Here is a 24,157-nt window from a genome sequence, read left to right on the forward strand (position 1 = left end):
AAAGAGAAGAAAATGGTGGATGAATGAGGAATCGATCGAACACGTCGAACACACTTCAAAACATATATATCAACGCAATCAAAAGTCTTCTTCCAATTATTGCTAAGTGGTGAAGACCAATTGATCGTTTCTGAGTCGAAGTTCGAGGCGGTGTTGAAGCATTGCCTAACCACGGACGGGAAAGTTTCGAAATCCGGGATTGAGTTGTCTTCGACTATCGAGCGTAAATAGGGTTTGATCAGTCGTTAATCATTGTGGAGTGCAGGTGTTATTAGCCGTGGTTCGCGTGGCTCGTAGGTGCGAGCTGTACGCAATGAATCATAAAGTCAGAATGCTTCTATACCATCCGAACGCGTGTACCGCTGATTTCTTCGTTGAACAAGAACCTACAAAAGCCTATCTCCTCACTTATTTTTGCTATTATGTACCAATCGAAGATCATATACGCGTTTAACTATTTTATTCGAATGTGGATATCGTCAAGTTCGTTTTTCACGTTCGAGGGATATACGACGTACATGTATTTAACGACGAATAGCGGGGTAGGTTGAGACGGTAGAAAAAAGAGGGACACCAGGAGGACCGCTGTTTCTGATGCGTTAAATTAAAGTTTAACTCCGAAGCAGCTGATGGCTGGGCCCCGGCGATGGGTTAGAGATGAAACTCGTGATTCCCTCTTTCTCCATCTGCGCTTACGGTTTTCAAACGAATCGTTTGATGAAGCGGGAGCAACGGCGGCAGATGCGTCCAAGTATGTCGGTGTTTAACTTCATTCATTTTTCTTCGCCTCCCTCTCGCCGCTCGCTTTAATTATTGTTCCAAACGAACGAACTTTTCGAATCGTTGTTCCCGGGATTGTTGCTATTCCTCTCGACGTTTTACGACCGCCTGGACATCGAGCAAATTGTTTCTGTTCCGAGCGTTGCTTTTCTGGGTTTATCTAAGAGATTCCACCGTGCTCCGAGTCACGAACCTTTTTCATCGTACGGAGAATTATCCTGAACGAGAACAGGCGAAATATTTGCTGCACCGAACGTATCTACGCGAATTCGGTTGCGAGCTTTGCGAGCTGAAAGTTTCCACTTTGCAAGGGTGTTTCTCAAACTTATCTAGCTTCTTCGAATGATCAATTGTCATCTGTATCGTCACATAGTCGTATCGATATTGTCATTTATATCGTCTACATCGTTTCTACTTTGTAACAGCGTGTAACAAATTTCATATAAAATTCCTTCCTTATTTACATCTGTTCCCCATCTCCGTATCCAAGAATAACACCTTCCCATCTTCTTCACTTTCAATCAAATCGCGAATGAATAAACAACGACAAAATAAAATTCCAGCAACGTTGGCTTATGCACCCCTCTCTGACGACGAGATGGCAACGCGTATAAATTAATTTAATTGCGTTTAAGTGCCATAATCCCACTCCCAAAGTACCAAAACTCCTCCTCCCGTTAGGTTCGAAATAAGTAGCTTTAACGAATCTATAGAATTTCCGAAGGACGACACAAAGACGCCTCCTGAAATCCGTTGAAAACCCAGGAGGACGGTACAACCACAAACAGTGATCGTCGCCGGTCGCGGCGGAGGATTGCATTGCTTCCGTATTAATCCTCCACTTTGATCATAAAATTTACATTCACGTACCTCGAGCTTGTTCCGTATGCGGCGCACCGTCGCGAGAACTCCACCCTCCCTCGGTCCAGTCCCGAATCCACCAGATCCGACATATCTTACAACCCTTTTCCTTACTTAAATCCAAATAAAGGTTGAGATTCTTGAGTCTCCTCTTCTCCTCCCTTCTTGGTCCGACATAGGCGGCGTTCCACGAACCCCTCCGGATCGGAACTGCCAACTCCCTTCTCTGTTCATCGCGTTTGCTTTGTAGCCCTTTTCTTCTTCCAACCCCATGTCGCCTCTCTCATCCCCTTCCCTCCCTACCAAACTCTTCGTCTTACGCCGCTGCCCACCTTCTTCCACCTTCCGACTTCTCCCTCTCTTTTTATGCTAACCTCTTCCCGGTCTATCCATCTTCGTTCGACTTTCAGACCAAGGCTTCGTCCTTTTTCGTCGCTCTCCTTCTTTCATCCCTCGGCCGCTGTTTCTGGCTCGCTCTCCGGTAACGAGAGGAGAAACACCCTCGCTACTTTTAATCGACCCGCGCTTTCTTCTGCTTATACATACCTAGCTGGCCCTCCCCGACCGCCTCCCCCGCGCCCGTCCTCATCTCCATCCTTCCCCGTTCCACCTTCGAGCACTCACAACCCCCTCGCTTCTTACGTCTCATCTTTACCACCAACATCGTATATAAGTACCTAAGGGCGTTGTCTTTGGTCTTTCGCGTATTTTGCGCTCCGTTCGCTGGCGGAATACACGAGGGTAGTTCCAGGATTAAATGCGAAATGAAAGCTCGCCGGTGAAAGACGCTGAGACGTTTCCGAACCCTGGTTGCTCGATTTCGCTCGTCTTCGTTTCTTCTTTCTTTCTTTTTTTTTTCTTTCTCCACCGGGCATCTCGTACCCCCGCCCCTCGACGAGATCCCCGCAGACGTTCCGCGCGATGAGACGAACCCGAACTTGCGGAACCAGTAATTACGGAATCCTCGTCGAAGGCGTTCCGATGTCTGTTGATCGGGTTGATGGTAATCCTTGGTCGAACATTGCTTAACACCTCGTTGCTTGATATATCGACGTGCCAAGAATTTGAAATCCGCGCGGAGACACGAAGGATGACGCAGGAGAGTTACGAGACGTTTGGGACTATCTACTTCGTTTGGGGTTGCAGCTTCGAAGGTGAACCCTGGACTTCGGGAGCTACCTGGAATGAAAAGGTTTTCTTTTTTAATTTCGCGGTTGTTGTATGAGTTGAGAATTAAATAGCAAGGCTAGGTTTAACGATCAGTACGTTTCTGTGGAGCTGTACTTGATGTAGGATCTTTGAGGGTTGATTGTTCAATGAGTACCAAACATCTCGTAAGAAGATGGAAACGTTAGGTTGAAGCATTATTAAATTTACTGTGAGAATTGTAAAATTCCACGCGTATATTTATTATAAATAGATTATTATTTCATTTAATAAAATTTCTTCAATAGGCATGGAGTTGCAGAAATGCACAACGTTGCAGAAACCTCGATTGCAAGAGTTTTCAGCCCCGACTTTCTCCAATAATCGTGAAATCTTAATTTCACTCATCAAAATGGCCTTATACAAAGAATCAAGGAACTATTGTAATAACTCTTAGCACACTATACCCCCAAATCAGTTGATTGTTTCCACCAGAGGAAAGCAGTGCTATCCTCGATATCAAGGAAAACTTTAGCCAAGTATCGCTCCTCGAAGAGCTGCCCTACCCGTTCCTCAGTTTCTCCCTGTAAATAGATTTACACGGCACACCATTGTCGCGCGCATAATTTTCAATAAAGCAACTACAAATAAACCGCACGCCACCCGTGGAAGCCGCAGCCAATTAAGATCAAGCTTCGTAAACACACAAACGACGCATCAAATTCCGCGGCCACATCACCCGGTTGTATTATGTTATTCGAACGATTCCCTGCTAAATTACATGATTTCCCAGGCCATAAATATACACCTAACCCTCGAGGAGTTAGAACGTCCCACTACGGACGGAAAGTAAGCGAAATTATAGCGGGGATCGAAGCAATCAAAACTTCTAACCGACAAATCCGCCAAACGACTTTCAATCTCGGCACTCTGCCACGATCCCGCATACACGAGCCTAACCGTGGAGGACAATGAAACGCTTTGTTTCGATCCTCCGGGACGAAGACACGCGCAATTCCTTTCCAACTGCGTTCCGCCACTTGCCGTGGTATCCGAGAAAACACAACGATTCCGATAGACAAAGAAGATTGAGTGCAGGTGCAGGACAGGGTGGAGAAGCATCTCGGCTGCGTGCGTAAGGATAGTTTCGCGGTTTATGGCCGATTACTATGGAGGCCGTAACGTCCCGTATGTACATACAGTCAGGCGCAGTCAAAATCGGTCAGCGATTGTGGGAAACGGTGGCTAGATGTGCTTGTAACACGTGAAATTCATTGAAAATCGGTAGCATTTATATGGGATGCTGATGCTGTTGTGGTTATACCTTATATGTTCAAAAGAAACAAAAGTGGAATTGCCAATTTATTGGTAATATCGTAAGTGTCAAGAGGAAAGCGATGACCTCACATTTATTCACTGCTGCATTAGAAGATTGTGGGTCTCAACATCCAAGTGACCTCACTTCCAATCCAACCTTATCTACAATGTACTCCCGTGGGATTGCGACTGTGGCTGACTGTACGCACGTATGCAAAGTACACATGTAACGACGCATGTAAAAGACCGTGTACAGGGTATCCACGGGTTCACGTGCGCCATCAAATTCGCTAGTCGTGCGTGTGCGTGCACCTCTACGTGGGTTTCCCGCAAGAGAGTCGGTAGGGATACATCACCTTGCACCACACGGCTCGTACACTTCAAATACACTGCAAGTCAGTCAGTTAACTCTGAGTCAGACCTTTCACTTCGTGGTCCAGAGAGCACGGTATGGTGCACGATGGTTCCCACAAGTGGACGCCTTCACCGTCCCGATGCTACAGTTTGTTTCTTGTTTCCGAGGAGCACAAGGGGGGCTCAGGGGAACCAGCCAGCAGTCGATGGACACCAGGTGGACCCCACCACCTCTTCGTCTCTTTTAGATTCGGTGTACACGCGATTTCTTAACCTTGAGCGACGATCTAGCAATTCGATGAATCGATACCATCGATAAATCCACCGATAAATTCATCGCATTCAAATTATCACTCGCGAGTGTGTGTCTGTCGAGTCTACGATTCGAAGATCATTTATGCCAGAATCCATGTGTCGCAACTCTATCGTTTTTCAGCAGAATCGGCGCTAGACAATGACGGTGTTGTGGCCGGGGTCGTCGAACGATGATGATTCGAAATCGCGGACCGCGAGTTCGTGTCTTAATCATCGGCATGCCTAGTTACGGGTAAAGTTCAGCATATTTATGTGCGATCAGCCTAAGTGGAGTGAATTTTTCAACCGACTTCCTTATTGTCTCCTTTCCGAGAAGACGAATGGAAACCAGTCGCGTTTCCGCTAACTGGAACGTAGCAAGATTGGATGCATTATGTATATGGGTCGCTGTATGTTTCTTGCGACGCCACACACGCGTCCTTCTTTTCGTATACACGATCGTTCGCGAGGGTATACAACAAAGTCGAGAAAATTTCAAGAATGCCATTTGCATGGACGAGGATCGCGCGACGATTGGCTGGGCGAAATGAATGAAAAACCGGGGTCGCATTCCGATCGATTATTAGTTTCATAATGCATCCTATGAATAAGATATAGTTGAGTCTTTTATTTCGAACTGGGCGGGCGAATATTTTAAAGGAATTTAATATTTCGATTGATCGTCGAACATCTCGATGTAAATATCGAGCAAAGGAAATAAAACCGCTCCTTGTACTTTGTTCCTATACCCAATCAAAGACCCGATGCGGCAGTACATGTCTGCATCAAAGATGGATTATTGCCTTTGTGGTCACTTCGATATCTGGCCGATGGTGGTTACACGTAATAAATAAAAAAGTATCGTTTGAGGGAACCTTTTGATGGAAAGTTCAAGCGTCCATTATACCGCGAAACATGATACTAAAAGATGGGACGGAGCAGGATAATTGTTGATTCTTCGATGAATTGTAGGACGCGGACCTACTTATGTTACTAATTGGTATAATTAATTTACTCTATCAATTTTTATTCTGCGAAGCTGAGCACGAAGGCAAAGCCCGTCGATCTGCTTTTCTTGCCGGATTTTATTTCAATTTACTTTTTAATGGCCCGACTCTGTTTATATACTTTCAATTAGTGCGATTAATATCGATAGGGAAGCTTTATTTATTACACAACGAAAGGCTTCGAGCCAGGTAAGATAAATAGATATTTTTTAATTTGCAGCGGTGATTAATGAGCACAGGTGGAAAAGTGCGAAACTTTGATTGGAATCGAAGAATCCGTCAGGAGAGAATCAAGGATGAAGAACGATGATTGCGCCGGACCAGCAAAGAACAAACATCTACCGATACTTTGTACTTACACGACTTTATGAGCAATCAGCTGGTGCTGGCCAGCGCAAATTGTTTGTTCCTCAAACCCATTTAGCTCCATTCCGTGAAATTCTACTCAAATAATCACAGCTTCAGTGGCCACCAATTACGTTTTTGCAAGCCACACCGTACACAGGTCGTTGCTCATTTCAAAGAAGCCTACACTCCGAATGTGGATGCAATACTGTTCGCGTTACAATTCGTCGAAGCTCGCTACTTAACATTCCGCAGCTACATGGCATGCTAGACCCTCCAACTGGCTCGACATCGTTTTATCGGAAACACAAAATTATGGAATTCATTCGTGTTTTAGTCTGCGACGCGCTACAATGTTTATAATAATAAATGAATTCTGCGCATAAATTAAGGACAGATTCGTACTTTTCGTGATGCCCGGTCGTCCAAGGGAAAGAAACGAAAAAGAGTTCGCACTAAACGTTTCAGTGTCGTGAAAGAGCCATAAAGCGTCTTCAATTGGACGTTAACCCAGCTATAAAAAGCATCGTTTTTTGGACAGGAACGATTAAGACGTCAACAATATCCTTCTTAATAACCTGGTCCTACATCCTTTTGCAATTAGTGTATGAAAGACTGTCTAGCTAGCTATATTACAGATGCAAATATTACTTTTGTAACACGTAGATTCTAGGCACATTGCGCGCTCTTTTCACGATGATCGCTGTGACACAATGAACAGAGTGGAACTATTCTCGCCTGCCCACGGAACACGGTATGTGTATGTACATTGAGATCAGGAATCTGAGAATTGATTACTCTGACGATTCGTCAGCATTGGGCCTAGCATCTTCAGAGTTCGAATAACGCACCGATCTCGACGTCCCGATAACCAACAACTGACATCGGAAAAGCTCCAGAATCCACCATGGAAAACTCAGGTATCTCCCTAAATCCAAGCTTTCAAGACTCGGTATTTATAAACCTAATGAAAATACAGACCCGTCCCATCGCGAACTAAATTTTCTTTTTTTTTATCTCGGAAGTGATGCATAATGGGTGAACCGACGAATCGCAGACCGACGCAGACTCGTGGCCGTTGTCCAGGGAAATACGTTACCGCGAAAAGGGGAAGGAACGAGCCGGACGAAAGAGTAGGCGATAGGTGGCTGGTGGGGATGAACGACGACGCGGAAGAGGTGCCAGAGAGGAGAGAGAGGCGAGTGGAGAAAAGAGGAGCTGTCGCGCATTGAAGTCTCCGAAACGGCAGGGTGCTCTCGCCAAGAGTAACACGAACGAACGAACGAACGAACGAACGAACCAAGTTCAGCCGAAGCATCGTATGTGGGGAGGAGACCGATGCCTCTCTCGCCGAGGAGGAGGCACCAAGGGGGGAAAAAAAGAAGTGGGTACGAAGCAGAGCGAAGCGAAGCAGATCGGAGCAAAGTCGAGGCGCAGAGCCATTGACCCGTGGAACGAGGGGGTAAGCTGTAGGTACAGCGAGAAACCCATGCGGGATGTATACCGCCGAACACGTACGTGTCCGCGTAAGATCCATACATGTGTAATGCACGTGTACCGGTGCTGATATTACGGTACAGATAGATCGAGAGCGATTAAGAAATCCGTGACGGGCATTGTGTTTGCTCGCTTTCATGACGCCTATGTCTGTGCCGCGGAGGACCGCGCGGCTCGCCTAACAGCGAGTTACTTACATATTTGGACCATCTACGATGTTCACTTACTTCGTTGCTTTTGGAATTTGTCTAAAGAGAAATGAGATGTTTCGATTAGAGGACTACGAGGAGAGTGAGCGTTGGTTGTATACAATACATGAATATTTACTTCGCAATCGCTCGAATGTAATTTCCGACATCCTTACTATCTTCAATTTGTCTTCGTACAATTTAATATTCTGTACCAGTCCTTCGTATATTCATCTTAATCCCAAGACAAGATGACGTTGTCGTTTTTCTCGGATCTTGTCACTGTCATCGGCTCGCGAAGAGATGGTCATTAAATTTTATCGATTGCGTTCTTCAGCTTTCTAATGGAACGATCCAATAAACTTTCCTGTGTTCACGCTGAATTGGTCACAAGCATCGGATCTTAATGGAAGAAACAGAGCGCGGCGTGCAGATTAGCATGGAAATTAGTCGAAACTGCGAATTTTACGGCAGTACTGCAAAAGAAAATCTTTAAGACGTGGTCATAATTTCACAGAATCCAAAATACAGCCTGGTATATATATATATATAATACAAGGATTTATTAAGATTTATTGATTTCTTCTTCTTGAATATTTGTTGTTCTTGATTTTATCCAGGTTACGAGACATCTGTATCGTCATGGAGCGATGCAGGGGATCGGAGAACGAGAGGATCAAGAGCGATTAAGAAGTCCAGCGACGGTACATTGTGTTTCCTGGCTCTCACGAGACCGCGTGTGCTGGTCTTATGCTCCTCGAGTGCACGTCGTTGTTGCGGATCGGTGGTCGAGGCTGAACGTGTGCGGTGCTCGTGTGTTAGACGTATGGACGTAGATGGTGGCGGCTAGGATGCTGCGGTACCGATCCTCGCGGCCGCCCAGGGTCATGCCCTACCCTCTCGCGCTACACAATAATCTTCCTCGTCGTGTGTGCTCTGGTATCTCTGCCGCAGACGACTCCACGAGTGCTTCGTTTTTCTCCTCCGAGACCCCCTCCCCTCGGAGAACCTCTCTGCCCTTTTGTAAAGGTTCCGTCATCGGCGTTGCGGCCACGGGCTTGTCCTTCCATCGTTCTTACTCTTCCTCGCCGCCAGGGTCCATTTCTGCTGCACCTGCACTTTTCCCGCACGCGTGGATATGTGCGGTTATTTTCTTGTACTTATTCCCTGCTCTGGGGCAGAGGGGGCAGGAGAATAAAATGAATTGCCCACGGAGGTCGCAGACGCAACCTTGCTACCTGAAACGTCCAACCCTGTTGCCTGCTGCACCTGGTGACCTCTTCAAGGATACCTACACGTGTGGGGGGGGGGGGGGGTTGGATGAAAGGAGAGGAACGCTGGTGAGGTGTACCGAGAATGAGTGATACATTCATTTACTCGGTGAATTATTTTTTTGAGACGTTTTCGACCGTGTTTTTGACCGAATTTAATGTGCACTGTTTCTTTATATTCTGTAACCCTGTATTCCGAATGCCACCAAGTTAATAATAACAAAGTTAAAGTTATGCTCGAGTGTCACGTTTGAAAAACTGAAATTTGTCTACGACGTTATGTTAGGAATAATAAGACAAATAACTCCACGCATGCTGTGGTTGCTTCTTTTGCAAATCTCGCTCAATCGATGTTGCGGCTATAGAATCGCCCCTTTTCATCCTTTCCATTCGTTCCACTTCTTACTTTTTTCGACGATCTTGTTTTACAGCCTTGTCTGGATTTTTTGCCCCAGCGGCCAATTTTCTTCGGCAATTCGAACCGTACGTGAGGACGCAATCAGTGGTAAGACCAATGGCACAATTCTGTAAACCCTGTATCGATATGTTCGTTTACCTTCGACCTTTTCTTCGTTCTTGCATGATACACAGCAAAGTAGATATCCTTTCGGAATTTAGAAATAACACGTAATTCTTGAATGTTCATCCATCCTGTTCGGAAAACTATTTTTTTATTATTATCTTCTAGCCTTTCTGAATTTTATCTTGATCGTTTTATTCTATCCGATAACCATTTTATGTGGAAATGTAAATACACGATTTCTTTTAGAAATATTAATATAATTATACATCGAAAAGTAATCTTAACAAAGTTAGTACTCATCGTTGACATTTCCTGTTCATTCAATTCCAGTAACATTTCTGCAGTACGACGTCGCAACGGGGATTCTTCATCGTTAATATATCCGCCTCCACTTTATTTTATTGGTGGACCAGTTTTTCCTGCTACAGTAATCTTTTGTGAACGCGATAATACTTCCAAGAAGTAAGGTTTTTAAAAATATTAATTCATCAAACATTTTCCTCGCGGTAATAGGACGGTCTTAATCATTTCTCGTAATATTTTTTTTTATCGTTACAATACGTCTTGCTACAATACGTCTTGCAACTCTATTCGGTAAAGCGATTCTTGCGGGAATCGTTTGATTGTTATTCATATTTATCTTGCTTTTGTGCGTGCAGTTTGCTTTCTTTCCTTCGGTTTCCTACCTTCTACCTTATTTGCGTTTTATGCATCTTCTCGATGAGGAGACAACGAAGTAAAAGTAGATATTATGACGCAGACTTTCTTCTGAAAGACGTTCACCTGGATCGTGTAGCGAATTTGTAGAATAATACGACATTATTCTCATAAACTGGACATTCAAGCCATATTATCTCGTTGAATTTTTCCAGGCCTTTATTATACTTTAAGGGAAGCTATTATTTTTATCGGAGGAAGAAGCCTCGTTCGAAGGGGACTTTTGAAGTTTATGAAATACCAATTACTGGGATAGTAAATAGCAATTGCAAATGTAAGAGATTCAATAAAGGAAAATTGAAACTCTCGTCAACTAAAGTATCTTATATTGTTCACTTTAAGAATAAATTTAAATAAATTGCCAGATCTTCAACGTCAATATCAAGTCTGATCAATCGATACTCATCCTGAAAGAACGTCAGAGTATTGCAACCAAATTCCACAACTTACACCCGAGATCCTCAGTTAGTACCAACCAGTAAACGTCATTGCGCATCAAGGTCAGTACAGATAAGCACCCCCCGATCAGAGTCACCCATCCTCCTCCAATACGATCTCTACACCGAACGCTATTCACCAGCGTGACACGCAAGAATCCTGAAGAAATTTGAACGCAAGGATCATTGTACCCCGAGGAATCGTCGTTTCACGGATCGCATCAAATGGAACCGCACGCGGCTGACCGGTCGACGGTAAGCCGAGAAAGACGCCCGTAGGAGCGTACCGGCTAACTTTGAGGGCTCAAACGAAAAGCAGTTAGGTCGTCGCGCGTTGCGGTTTCGCAGATTCGCTGACGCTGTCGCGGAAATTGAGCGGATTCAAGACCCCGAGCCTGTGATGGAGCGGAGTTGACAGAGCAGAGGACGGAAGAGGGGGCGCGGGCGCGAAGGGAAGAAAAGAAAAATAAAGAAAAATAAAAGAAAGCGAGAAGCAAGGGAACAATCGAGACGGATAGCCGGAGGAACGATAGAAAAAGACAGGAAACGCGGAGGGAGGACCGTAGATGAACAGGAGACGAAGGAAGAAGCCAGCGAAACGCAGAAGTTTCAGCAGCCGTCGGTGAAGCGAAAGGAGACACGATGGGCGCCAGCCCAAGGGACACACAGGTGGGCGTGGCGCCTATCCCTACGCAGCGCAACGGGTCGCCAGGATATGAAATTATATACGGTGGCTAAGGGCATATTTCCTCCTCCCTTCTTTCCATTTTCTTTTCCCCCGGTTGTCCCGCTTCCTCTTTCGGTACGACGGACAACTCTCCTCGCTGGCAGCCGTATTCCGGTTGCAGTCGCGAAGCCTCGCCAGAGTGTGGCCACGAGCACAGTACGAATAAATAAGAAAAGCCCTGTGCGCGCTTGTTCCGTCACGAGCTGCGGTCGACAGGACGGACGCCGCCGTCTCATCTCGGCGGCGGCCAATCAGCCTCGTAATCACTGAGCTCTCTGAACGTTCGTTGTTGCCGGTGACTTAGGCTCTACCTACTGGCTTAACGCGCCGCGGCGACGACGGTGGCTGCTCGATGGACCCCCTCTTCCTTGTGCACCTCGCCACTTATCCTGGAACGGCTCACCGACCGATCCGCCAGGGCCACGTTGCGTGGAGTAGGCTGAACAGATACGGTGAACTCTTGGCCCACGGTGGACGGCCGCAGGCGACGTTGCTGGGACGAATTCGGTGCACAGGAGTTACTGGGACTAAATAACCTACTAGGACGAGGGACCGATGGAGATGCTCTTTACCTTTTCCACGTGAGATAGTAGCAGAATAGATAGGGTGTTCCTGTTGGTACGTTTGATGGTGAAGGGGTGGTTAGAGGCAACACTATTGGGACGAATTTGGTACATATTTTGATGTATTATTAGGTGGACTGGAAAGTAATGTCGTTTTTGCAATTTTAGATACTTGTTTATCACTCATCAGCTCATTGATTTTTACCGATCTGGCAATCAAAATTTGCGCACTAGATAGCAAAAGGATGTTGATAACGAGGGCGATTAAATAAAAATAGAAATATATTAAAAACTTGTTCGAACTTAATATATTAGGTTGTCACAAAAGTTTCTTTCGCTTTATTAATAAGTAATACATGCACAATGTTTTATGTTTTATGTTACATTACTGAATTGTGCACGATTCATTTTGCTCCATTACTGTTACGACATGAATATCTATGAAATTAGATTGTCTGTTTGTATAAGCACGACCACATCAAATAATTGAGTGCAACTCGCAAAAGAAATTTTCGGGACAACCTAATAAAAGAAACGATATTACTTTCCAGTCTACCTGATATTTTGATATATTATAAATTAATTTTAAGACAACGAGTGCAGTTTGGCCAGAGTCGACGATGAGCTACTTATACCGATACTCTCATTGAGAAGCAGTCACTCCAAAGGTCAAAGGAAAAGGAGCTACCCCAGAGGTCTTCCTGTGTAGATAATCTATTGACAAAAGTACTAATTGCACGCCTCGGTCGCGGTCACGGTGAGCATTTCACATCCTTTGCAAGGAGCGAGTTTTCATACGAGCAACTATTGCTTCATGGTTGGCATGCCATACAGTCCTGAGGAGGAAGGCGACAATTAAAGTACTGCGCCTACTGCCTGCCCGTTTCGCTGCTACGAATGTTTAGTCCCCAATTAACGGTGTTACCTCTCGAAAGGTGCACCTATTGTACCGTATACATGTGACACAGGAAGAATACGAAAGTGCCACGCTGATAGCTGTGGGTGGGTACGAGGGAAGAGGAAAAAAACAATAGAGGAAGACGAGCATTCTAGGTATAATCTGTATGTGAACGAAGCCCAACCCTTGCCTCCGCAAAACCACCTGCTAAATAGTCGGAAGGTAATCTCGATGACTGATCGCTTGAAACGAGATTTGCAGCTGCGGGCCACGAGGACACATATTTCGCGGAGGACAATAATAAATCATACATTATTGATATACATTTTTCACTCGGATACAATATACAATTATACATTGTTTTTTGATTGTGTAGCCATTCAAACTCCAGTGGAATAAATAGTGTTATTTCGATTGTGAAAATACAATGGCGAGATGCGGTTCAGGTTCGATGCATCCTGTGTTCTAGAGATTGGTATCTACGTAGAACTACGGGAGGGCTGATATCAAAATAGAATCACGCCCTCGACAGATCGGACTGCGTTTCATCTCAAGGATCCTATACGCTTCGACGTAGCATACGTACGTGCCACAGCCACCTCGATTCTTCTTCTATCTACTACCGTGGTAGTTTCAATGGCACGTGCTCCTACATTTTGTAAGTTCGGTAGAATCGGGGACGGAAGTGTTTGGACAACAGAATTTTCACATAATAGAACAACCAATTAGCACTCGATACCTGCCTCCATCAACCCTTACAGCAAAATGAAATGAAATAAACATATATTTGTTTGGAGACAACTTCATATACAGAATGCAAAGTAAAAAAGACGCAAATTCTCGACCTTCCTCATAAACAATTAACCAACTTACAGTTACTTCTTCGCTTCTGACAAACTGTAACTTCGCCCATCACGATTCCCAAGCAAATGATGCAACAAATTAATGTCCACCCTATTGTCTCAATTTTCCCGTGCGAATTTTCTCGACTTTCCCTCTTCTTTCCAGTGTCTGTCTTCGTTAATTCTCACGATATTCAGTTATTTGCGCATTGTTTATGCAGATCCGCGGCGAGGATAGTTCCGTGGGAGGGGGCAACTTGTAAATTGCCGCGGTGCCCCGGCGGTTCTGAGTAATTTAAATCAGAGGATACGTGTATTACCATCGATATCGCGCCGATGTGCACCGCGATATGCATTCACTTGCGGTGGAAGTTCGTGGTCGCAGCAAATCCTCGTTCAATTTACGATGGTACAGGCCAAGATTTTCTGTTACCCCGCCTTCCGTTGCTACTTCGTCTTCCCGCGTATTATCTACAACCCTCCCAATCCTTTGCCGTGCTTCGACCGACCGCGTGAGAAAACGCATCGGAGGTAATACGTGACACGTGATTTCGAATCGGTTCTAGCACCAAGAATGCAATTCGATCAGCAGCTACAAGAGGGAGCATTGTCACGGTCGAGATACAATTTCGAGCCTCTGACTTGATCACCAGTGTTAGGCTGGATCAAACGAGCAGTTATATTCTCAAGTTCCCACTACTGAGACACCTTCGAGAAACGGACAAATGGGACAATCGTATTGGGTGTAGAAGTTAATCTTGGGAGTTTTTAAAGGAAATTTCCCATTTATTTGCAGAGAGGAGTCGTACAACTTTTGTGGGAGCAATCAATGTGCTTTATTATCAGAAAGGTTGGTGGTTTAATTCAACAAAACTCTGAGTGAATATTTTCTACTTAAGTTAGTGTTATTAATGTGCGAACGTAAAGGTTTAGAACTCGTTTCTACACCCGATTTGGTAGTCACAGAAGTATTCATTCGACGAAGTGTTTTGAACAGAAGCGATCTCGAGTGTACAGTGTCGGCCTCGCCGCGATATTACAAGGCAAATTAGGGCGTAAACGCGCGGGAAATCTTTCACAATCAAAACAACCTAACCATTAGCGAGAACAAAAATAGTTTACAACAGCATACTACTGCGAGCCACCGAGAAACCAGTGTGACGCGTTCCCGTACTACAAAGTCAAGTTCATTTTCAACTAACGATGCGACTTTAAACAACGGTAACTACCCGTGTCTCGAAGAAACGAAGTAACTTCATTAGAGAAATGAAAGAACGTTCCGACCGAGTAGTATAATTTTCTGTAATAAATCAAACCTATTACCCCTCGAATAATTGCAATACGCTCGCAATCTTTTCTGATTGACGTCCCCTATGCTCTACGTGTAAAAATTCGAAATCGTGGCAGGTGGCACTCGAGCACTACGAAGTTATAAATAAAATACTTGCAACCCATGGCAATAATTTACGAAAGTATATAGATCGCTGATTGTTCATTATTCGGAAGAATAATCACCGTCAGAAACCATTATTGCTAGTTGGTAAAAAGTCTAATTGCACGTGTAACGAAAAAATGACGTAATTTAGTTAAAGTAACGAAACAGCCAGCGACAAAGTAGTGCAATCTTGTGTAATAAATCGGACGCATTATCGTTCGAATAATTGCAACGTTCCTGCAATATTTTCTGATTGACTTCCTCTGTACTCTACTTTGTCGTAAGACGCCATTACCCGATTTCGTCTTTATTCATTTTTATACAATCGATATTTATACTTGAACCTTAGTGGAAGCAAGAGAAAAATGATTCGATCAAAAACAAATATTTATTCTTTCGACATACCCTTTGTAACACCAATGACAAAAATTCTCCACCACGGGACTAAAATTCGTCCAACTCCATCCCAAGATCCTCTCTTTTCCAGGCCTGCGTACATATTATCTCGCGACTGTACCCTATCATTTCTCCCCTCCCCTGTATACGCGACAGCTTCACCGAGGGGGCAATAATTTTTCTCGTCACCCGCGTACGGGACGAAGCGAGTACGTAGACTCGCCGAACACGAGGCAAGGTGACGATCGGAGCCGATAATAATTTTTATTGTCACCACGCGAGGTGGGATTGGTCCGCCTTGGCGAGGATGATGATCGCCGGTAGTGTAATCGTCGGGGTAACCGAACGCCTCGCGGAAAGTCCGTGGCAGGGGGAAAGATGTATGTATAACGTGAGCGTGTATGTCACGGGCAGTCACGACCGCAGACACGGCCTCATCTTTCTCTCGGGGCTCCTTCTCTCCTCTCCTCGTCGTGAGTTTGCCGACGCAACAGCGTTGGGATGCATCTGCCAGGAGACGAGAACGGCCAACCCTGACCGGGCCCTCTCGGGGCCAGTCGCATCCACACGTTCACGTTAGCGTATGTTGCCCCTTATACGACTAAAGAACTGTTTAAGGTGTTAAGTTACACGTGCCCCGGACCCCTGATAACCTTTATGGTCGGCTGAAGGGGCCTCGGAGGTGGCGGTGCAGACCAAGACGCTGACTCGCGATTAGGTTCACTTTTAACCCCTTGCGAGGATGCGTTGTTCTTGGTTTTATGGCTGTTAGTGAATATTGTGGAACAAAAATATCGATGGTGATTCAAATTTGATGCTTTTCTTTAAGGATTTGATTCTTCGTATGTTTGTTGTTTGAGTTTCATCGTTCTTCGGGTTGGAAAGCATCAACCCTCGAGTTTATTACGCGAAAGTTTGGCGAATAAAAAAATACACATGTCGAATCGAGTAACCCTCCTCCTTTTCGAAGACGGTTAAAAATGACCCAAAATAATCGCGAGTAGATGAAACCGTTTAACCGTGAACGGTAATACGACACGGGCTAATTGTGTAGTTCATTGTGTGTATAATGCGTCGGTATAATCCGGACGCGAATCATTCGTACGAGCATATATGAATTCAAGGTGTTACGTTACACGTGCCAGGAGCCCGTTTATTATCGTAGATAAAACCGTTTTGGCGCTGCTGCTGTTTGCCATGATTAATGCTGCTTGGGTCTCTACTCATTATTTACACATGTGATGTGCCCAGGGAACATCTCCAAGTTGATTTCTCCGAAACACTAGATGTATCGCTTGCGTTCCATGTCTTTTTTTTTTTTTTTTTCTAAGAAATTGTTCTTTTTATTTTTCACGTTGCACATGCGTGTTGTTTTATTGCTGTATATTATTGTATATCACTGTGTATTGTTAGATAATCAGACGTTAGCGGTCGAAAAGGAGAAACAAGTCCGCGGAACGGCATCGACAATGCGTTCGAGGATCGAGTGTCTTGCCGGGCATAAGCGGGAGTATTTAAGAATCGCGCACGCACCCATCTCCAGGTGTTAAGTTACCCCTGGCGGGCTCGTAGCCGCTCGCTATCGCAGATAAAAGCTCTGTTTCGCTGTAGCTGCCGCGGCGATGCCCGACGCGTAAACGTGCGTAACGGCTCGATGAGATACGCCGACCGTTAAACGCGCACATGATATCCAAATAAAATCAGTGGGGAGCCTATGCGAAATAAATATTAGGTAGACGATCCACCTGGATAAGAGGAAGGCACGAAGGAGAGGCGGGCCGGGTGTGAGAGACCCTCAGGTCGTGGCCGCGGGAGATACAAATGATATCAGCTCGAAAACCTGCTCGGAGCCACCTTGCCTCCTGGATAGATATACGCGATTCGTGCCTCCTTCGGCTGCGCAGGAACGAGAGGGGTACGTTGCGATTTTTGCGGGAAAATCCCGATGGGACGGGAAAGTTTGCCTGTGATTGATCTCGTGCGGCCTAACCTTTGCGCGCCCCTGGCTATTGTGGATAAAAGCACCGCGCCCCCGGCGCGCGGGGGATTCGAGTCGCACCGTTTTCCAAGAAGCGTACACCGATTACAAAATTCTTGCACATTCTAACAACGCCCTGAATTAATCTCGACGACCATCTCACTGTTTCTGAGATAGAGAAGCGGCCTCGCACCTGTGCGCGGGAGGAGAAACTTGGACTGCCGGCGAGCTTGAGGTTGATCGTTGACTTTGGAAAAATTGGAGTTAGAATTTGTGTTAGTTCGTTCGAATCGAGCTAACGTGCAGCAGAATCAAACGGGGCGAGTGTAACGTTTACGAAGTAACACGAAGTTAGGTATTTATTATGTCAGACTCTTTTTAACCGTTCTGCGTGGGAGAGGAAAGCAAAAGCAAGTTAAGAAAATCGCGCTCCAGAGTTCGGTGTAAAACGGCACGCCAGTAAATAAGGGATATATTGGCTGGGAGGAGAGATTACTACTTGCGAACGACGGCAATTTCTTTCGCGGTTATGTGTACCGTCGGCTGATGGCGGGTTTTTTCGTTTCAACAAACGCGGATTTCCTGCTGCGTCTGAGTGGACTATTGATAATTTACAGATTTTTTGGCGAGCCACGCCGACCGAGGATCCACGAGGCATTTCCTGGAAATTAATGTGTACACAAAATATAAAGTTTGATTAACTCGTTACGCAAGCAGCATCGTAACAATACGTAGCTGTAACGACCGTTGTGGTCGTGAGTAATGGATTGTGTCTTCTTTTACCCAATATAGTATCAAATAATACACTGCTGGATTAGTATTGATCGTAGACGTTTCATGTGCCTTCGAAATAAATGCTGTGGAAAGACCAGAAATTATTTGCAACCATAATCGATCACGACTTTCATTTCCACGTGAATATTTCCCAACCTCTTACTTTAAAATCATTATTGGTGATTAAAACTTCACTTCCTTTGGAATTTCATCGTCTAATTTCTCCTAAAGACTTCCCTTCATGGACAATGTGATCTATGATATTAGGATTCCTTTTCGATCCAAACAACACTCTTTCTAAAATAAGCTTCCCTCTATAATAACACAGAAATCAGGTCAACGCTTCAACATCTCGCTACTTTTAAATCCTAATTCGCTAAAAGTGCCATATCGATCAGAACGCACACCCATAATTAACCTCAACGTTCCGACCTTATCACGACTCGTCCGCCCGGTTATTACGCGACAAAGATGTAATTTAAGCGCCATCAAGTATCGTTAAAACAACATAAATCATCGCCGAAGGGCTCATAGCGTGTGTTCCTCACCTGATAAGTCGGATATCCAATTAGCATGCGATATGTTAATTACACGCCTCGGTCGGTGAGTTAAAAGCTCCCGCGACGAGCCCAACTCACCCTCATCTAATTAATAAAACCGCCAACAACGTATTCCGATTGTTTATTCGCACCAGTCCCTTGGCTGAACCCGAAGTGTCCGGGTTCCTGAAGCGAGCATAAGTCCGGACCCCACGCTGGCCTGGCATCATCATTTTTCACTCCGTCCCGGTGAATAGGTACGCTGCACGGCGCTCCAGTAATGATGGATACGAACCAGTGTTCATTTCGCGCGATCAAGCGGTCTATCTCGATCCCGCACGTGGATTAATACAAAATGTTTTGTAAACACTTTTAAACATTTTCTTCTATTCAATCAGTCTTTATTATTAGAATAAACTAGTCCTTCGGAAGGTTTCAAAAAGACGCGTATCCTAGGTGACATTCTTGATTGTCACTGCAATCTGTGTTAGGATGTGTTAGATATTTTCCTTGATAAATAATGTACGGCGTAGTGCTGAATATGCAAGTGATACGATGTCATGTTTATCCCGAGGTCTGATTCGATATCATTCTTGTCATGGGATATCATGCGGTTTCTTATATCCATCATTTCTATCGTATCAATCATATCTACCATATATCCTTCGACCTGTACCCCAAGCAACGATACGTCAAAAGCGACAACAGACTTTACGATAGAGCCAGATTCGAAGTAAGGAGCGCTTTAAAAGTAAAGTTTCCAAAGCTTGTTGCGCTCGAAAAGCTATTCCGTGAGTTAGATCAGTTATATGTGCACACTGGCATCGGTTAGGTGGTGTGGATAGCACACGTACACGGGGAAATACACCGAAATCGATGTAACAAGAGTATATATTCTACCGGCGGTAGATATGTACCTCCAGCCTCCAAATACACTTTATGAAATTCCATTTTATGGTATCTCGTCGGAGACGGGGCCTTCGATTTGGTGCTAAGAACCGAAGCAACAGGTGTGACGCTCTAGCCTTTGCGTCGTTGCCCCCAGACACTCAGGTAATACGTACGTTGTCGGGGCAAATCATTTTAAGAAATCTTTTATTCACCTTGGTTCCCCGATGTATAGCTGCTGTATCTATTATGCCACCGTATATTCGACGTCCCGTACAATCGCTTTATTTACAACCACCCCGTATCCGCGAGCGTGGGATTTCGATTCCGATAAATTGTCTCTCAGAGGATCTCGATGCGCTTTTAAACTATAAAAACACCGATGGCTTTGTAAATAAAAGGAGTTTATTCTTCTTTACATTTTCGGGAGAAATCATCGATTCAATTCTTGACTTCGATTCAAAACTTTCGACATAGTTCGTCGGTTAGTTTGGTATTGTTTGGACTTGCTCGATGTCGTGAAGCCATCGCTGTGGCCACGTCTCGGATCTTTTAAGCGGCAGGCAAACCACTCACGCGGCGCAGCGGACCGCGAAATCGACGCTCACATATGAATTGAGAACGCGAGATCGTCGTCTTCTCTTTTGCTTCTTTATCACGACGTAGAAACGAAGGAACAACGGACGGTCCGTGCACAGCCTTCGCTGGCAGCTTTCCGCGACCTTTTCCTCGCCTCCTCGAACCCTTCCACGTGTTTTTTAGTCATTCTTTCAACGTGACCTTTCATCTGCATCCTTTTTCCATTACATTACCATCCCTATATTTTAATTTGACTTTATTCTGTATTTTATTTTGTTTAATCCGTTCATATCCATACATTATTATTAGTAATTGGAGTACTACGTTCTCTTCTCAAACTAAGAAAAATGAAACAATTTTCTTTTCATTTAAAAGCAAGAGGTTTCATTGTATCTGATGCCCACGCGCCATAGTAACCGCGACACCCTTCTTTTGGCCACGCTATAGCAAACTGCTTTCCCTCGCATCGATGTGATTAATTAACACGGAAAAATGAATCGATATAGTGGCATAGCGGGTTCACCTGGAAAATTCCATCGAAAACGCCCACCAAAGACAAGCCTATCATTCTCGTGCTAATTAATTATTTTCGATTCGTGTAAGTTATAAATTGTTTCGTTACCAGTAATATATATTCAATATATATAATGAGAAACGTAAGATATGAAGTAATTGGATCGATACCAGACTCCACAAATATCTTGAAACGTATATATTATTATTATTATTACATCAACCGTACTATGTCTACCAGCTAATAGCTCCTAGTACCACATAACGTACATCATAATTTACGAATCCATAACAACAATGAGAAAACATGTTTCTAATAACGTACACATTATTTCACTTCGGTAATTTTTTTGCCCCAATTTTACAACTTTCTGTCTTTTCCATGTCGCACGCATATCACAGCCCTCACGCCATGCATTTTCCTGTACCAGAAACTTCGCGTGCAATCAAAGAATGTGTATTCAAGCACACCGCGCCTGTTATCGATATTCCATACTAAGCATCTAGATTGTTTCATTACCCACACTCAAGTTTCATACACTTGTCGTTGGTACTCAGTCATACGATCCATAACACACAGGTATCGTTCTCACCTACAGCATGTAGGTCGTGCGAATATTCGGAATAATTAGACACACATATGTGACACCATTCCGTACTTCGTATCTCGTTTGTTCGTGCATGAAACAGAAAATCATGGCTGGCACGCATACACGACGTGTCACGTTACCAGCGTTCGCATTACGAATCGTTGGTCGCCAACTGTGCTTCAGAAATTAAATATCTCTCGCGCTGGTGACTTCGGGACAGACCTGCCTTGGCATTTTTATTATCGGAATTCATTATGGTGCCCACTCTCTATGGAATTTTGTAATAAAACAGTAGAAAGATCTGTTTACAGCAGACGAAAAGAAGACGGTTACACATTTTTATCCATTTATAGGAAATTTAAAAGTGCAGGAAACTACAAAATGCATTCGACGCATTTAGATTCAGTTTTTGCAGGTACGTGTGCTGAAATATTATTTTGCATAAAGATTCGCAGTCTAGTTACATGATGCCTAAGTAGAACATTTTTAATTTGAAGGTGTAGGTTTTATTCTCTCAGGTATCTATCGGTATGCAAAAGAAACTTGAATAAAGCTTCGAAACAGTAAAGATGATATTTGTATGCACTGGTATGCCTATAATGATTTCGTGTTAGTTAGTTGGTCAAATAGTCGCGACGGTTAATTTTGGAATGGATAGGAATCGATCCCATTAGGCGAGAGAGTCTCGTGGGGGATACGAGGCCAGAAACGAAGAGGAGCAAGTTCGTTCCCGAAGACACGTATGCGAAAGGTTTCATACGAAAAAAAGGGAGGAGAAGATAAATTTATGTTTGAACGCCAGGCACCGCCGTGTTCGTGTCGCCCCTGCAGGGAAGGGTGACTAAGAAGAAGGGGTGGAAGTCGAACGGGGGAGGGAGACAAAGAGGGAGTTTTAATGTATGCCTACCGAGAAAGGCTATAAAAATCAATACCTCAAATTACCAGGCAGTACTTAATTTTCTTGGAGCAACCAGCCCCGGCACGCTTCCTCTGTACTGCTCCCCCTCCCTCCTCTCCCACCGCCATCCGTCGGTAGCCCTCCTCTTTTCGCGAAACTCTGTTCCGTCGGCGGCGGATCGACCAACGAGACGGATTTCTCTGCATTCACGTGCATTTTACTTCCAGCGGGTCCTGCAATTACGCAGCGCGGAAGCATTTTTAAATTTTAAAGGGGAGAATGCGGTATTAAAAATGCACGAACGACGACAAGAGCCACTCCGCTCCCGTTTCTCTTTTCTTTTTTCACCTCTCTACCACCCCCCCAGGAACCACCCCGTTCCCCCCTCCTCATCCTCCCCCTCCCTCCCCCTCGTCTTAATCATTAAAACCGCGGGAAAGAGGAGGAGGCACGGAAGGCAAATCTGAATTACTTATAAATAAGTGCCGATCTCGGGATGTTCTTAAACTCGCATTGAAAGCAGGAGTTATCGGAGATACGAGTCGAGTGGTACGGAGCCTCTCTAGGCTCATTGAATTACAGAAATTACAAGTTCATTTGCGCCGGTTGGAACGAATACAACTTTTAATACTCGTCGAGACGCGATTCATGCATAAACCCTCCCTGAGAACGCTCAGCCTTCGCGACGACGAAATCCCTCGTGTCTGCACGCGGATGTCGTGACCTGACGAACTGCTCGACGATCGAGAGAATTTTCGCGACGGATGCGACGATGGAGATGCGAGTTCTAGGTGGTAACGGGCGAAATGGCGCGAAGATGCTAGCGAATCGGTTGGGAAGGTGATACCGGTGTACTTGGAGGAGCGATAAAGGTGGAAACGTTGGAAACTCTTGGAGATTTAATACGGTTTCGAGTCATTCGGATTTTAGAGATCTTTTATAGGGTTTCGAAGACCTCGATGTAGTAGGTTGTCCGGAAAGTTCATGCCTATTTTTAAGAAAAATTCAAAGATATATTTGAATTTTGATGTATATTTATTGAGTTATATTAGGTCGTCCCGTAAGTTCGTGCCGAGAACTGTGTCGAAGTTTAATAAAAAACCACAGAAATTTTCTAGTAACGGTATACTGACTATTTGAGAGAGGTGAGAAACTATTGTGAAATGAGACAGATTATCTTTTCTTGTGACACTTAAGAGTATGTTTCACATATTAATTTGAGAAATAGAAGTATAAATGGCACGAACTTTTAGGACGACCTAATATATGTATCATTTTGTTCCACAACCTTTCCACCTGTTAAGCAATGTACGTATGTTATTTGTTTTCAGCCATTCAGATATGTTCAGACTTGTACCCCCTACTAAAAATCGGCATGGACTTTCCAGACAGCCCAATATTAAAGATTATATTCTACATAGTGTACGTCATAAATGCATGAATTCCGCAGAAAGAACAATATTCTTGCGTTTATCAAACAGTCCTCGTAAACCCTTTAAACAATCTCCACTCACAAAGAAGCCTCCTGATCTGTATTCAACGTTGTATACGAGGCAATTTTTAAAAGGACCTCCCAACTGGGGTACTTACCCTCGTCAGCACCAATTCATATGTCCGACAGGAGCACCTCGGTTCAATCTTATCTTCCAAATTATTTGAAATGTATTCACCCACGGCAATATCTCGTCCATCATCTGCGAATCAAAAAGCAAATTTTTTGTTACATTTAAGGATTGTACGTCTGCACCTATTCAAATTTTTCTTATTTAAATCTATAAAAAATATGATCGACTGCGTACG

General features: G+C 44.4%; 1 long non-coding RNA gene across 1 annotated transcript in view; it reads right to left on the bottom strand.

Moving 5' to 3' along the window:
* Positions 1-1,687: 1,687 nt before the first annotated feature.
* Positions 1,688-24,157, bottom strand: part of LOC128874125 (uncharacterized) — a 31,923-nt gene continuing 9,453 nt past the window's right edge. Inside the window, exons 2-3 of the long non-coding RNA XR_008456578.1 lie at positions 23,948-24,051; positions 1,688-2,820 (exon numbers count right to left, since the gene is read on the bottom strand). This is a non-coding gene — a long non-coding RNA (uncharacterized LOC128874125). The remainder of the gene's footprint in view (positions 2,821-23,947; positions 24,052-24,157) is intronic.

Source organism: Hylaeus volcanicus, chromosome 3, assembly GCF_026283585.1.
Source record: "Hylaeus volcanicus isolate JK05 chromosome 3, UHH_iyHylVolc1.0_haploid, whole genome shotgun sequence".
Taxonomy (NCBI): domain Eukaryota; kingdom Metazoa; phylum Arthropoda; class Insecta; order Hymenoptera; family Colletidae; genus Hylaeus; species Hylaeus volcanicus.